Raw genomic sequence first — 1,919 nt, 5'->3', positions numbered from 1 at the left:
TTTTTTTTATAAAATATTAGTATAAATTATTATTGACAAAAAATAATAATAAAATAATATTTATTATTTATGCATCATTATTCTATAAAAAAAAAAAGAAAAGAAAAAAAAAGAAAGAGATGAATATAATGGCGCAACAGGTAATATATAGAAAAAGTCCCACTAAAAAGATAATAAAATATGTATACAATGGGATATGTTTCAACTTTCAACTGAACTTTTTCTTCCTATATAATGAGAACTGGAAAATAGTTATTAGGTGTAGATTGAAATATAAATCTTGCTACCAAGAATAAAATCTTCATAAAAATTTCTGTTGAGTATGGAGATATTAGATTCTTAGTCTGCTTCGAAACTCCACTCAGTGTTTATAACAACTTTACAAAACAAAGCCCGAAATTGACTATTCAATCACTTAATTAAAATTTATACTTTTGCTAGAGAATCAATTTATTTAATAAATAATTAACTAATAAAATATTAGACGGAACAAAGTTAAGGATTTGTAAACAAGAAAAGAAAAATATTTGACTCAAGATAGAGAACGAGAGAAAAATAAAGAGAAAGAGTAATAAAATTAATTGAATATCAGTAGAAATGATTGCTTTCCAATTTTTTTATCTATATCAGTAGAAAGACAAAATTTAAATTGAACTAATAGTACTATAATAATCTTAGGCCTAACGAAGAATAAAAGTTATGACTTTGTCTCTTATAACATGATAACATTCTCAACTTTGTAAGGACAGAAGAGAATATAATTCTAAAAAGCTTCGAAATCACGCATATATATAATGGGTGCATTTGTTGCAAAACGAAAATATTCGGTAATTAAAAAAATAATAGTAAAAAATATTAAATTTATTATTTTTTGTTTTATTTAATACATTTTGTAATAAATAAATACTAAATAATAATGTAAGTTTGGCTATTTAAGTTGAATATTTTTTATTTTTTTAGTATTATTAATTTCAAAATATATGTAAAACTATTTTTAGAAATAACCACTTGAAATTAATATATTTTTTCTTTTGTTTAATTTTGAATTATATATATACGAGAATGTATTATTAATAAAACACCTTTGCTCTTTATTCTCAGATCACTAAAAACTAATTCTTAGAAGAAACTTTTTATTTTGAAGAAAAAATTTTATTCATAGAAAAGCTAAGTGATATTTATAATTTAAAAATACCTAAAAAAAATATTCTATAATGAATTATAAACTAATAAGAAGTGTAATATTTAATTACAAAAAAAACCTTAATGAGTAAGAATAAAGATAATATTTAATATTTGATTACAAAAAAGCTTAATAAATAGAAATAAAGATAATTTTAAGTCTATTTTATTTCTAAATTTACATAGGTGTGTTGTATCATATGTAAAATATTTTTTTCTTTTTTTTTTGAAATAAATTTCAGTATTTTCTAAACTAATAGAAAATATAATATTAGATTACAAAATATCTTAATTAATGAGAAGAATAAAAATAACTATGAATTTTTTTTTGTTTTTAAAACTACATAAACATGTTACATCCCAGTAAAATACCTTTTTTTCTTTGAATAAATATCAGTATTTTTTAAATCTGCAAAAAATTTCATGAATAATAAATCTTTTAAATTATCTTTCTTCAAAATACTCATAAAAGAGAATTATTACACCATAAAAAAAGAGAAATAAATTATTAGAAGGTAATTGAGATCTAAATCTAACACTCAAAATCAGAAAAATAGAAACACAAAAACAAGAAAAGAAAAAAAAAAGGAGAAAGACGGGAAGAGGAAGGAAGAATAGAGAAAATAGGAAAATAGTAGTGGATCAAAAGCAAGAACAAAAATCAGAAAAAAAAAGAGAAAAAAAAGAAAAAAAAAAGGGAAAAGAGAAGACAATGAGATACAAGAGAGACGAAAGAA

The sequence above is a fragment of the Arachis duranensis genome, chromosome 9 (genome assembly GCF_000817695.3).
Source record: "Arachis duranensis cultivar V14167 chromosome 9, aradu.V14167.gnm2.J7QH, whole genome shotgun sequence".
Lineage (NCBI taxonomy): Eukaryota > Viridiplantae > Streptophyta > Magnoliopsida > Fabales > Fabaceae > Arachis > Arachis duranensis.
Note: the sequence above shows the minus strand (reverse complement) of the source record.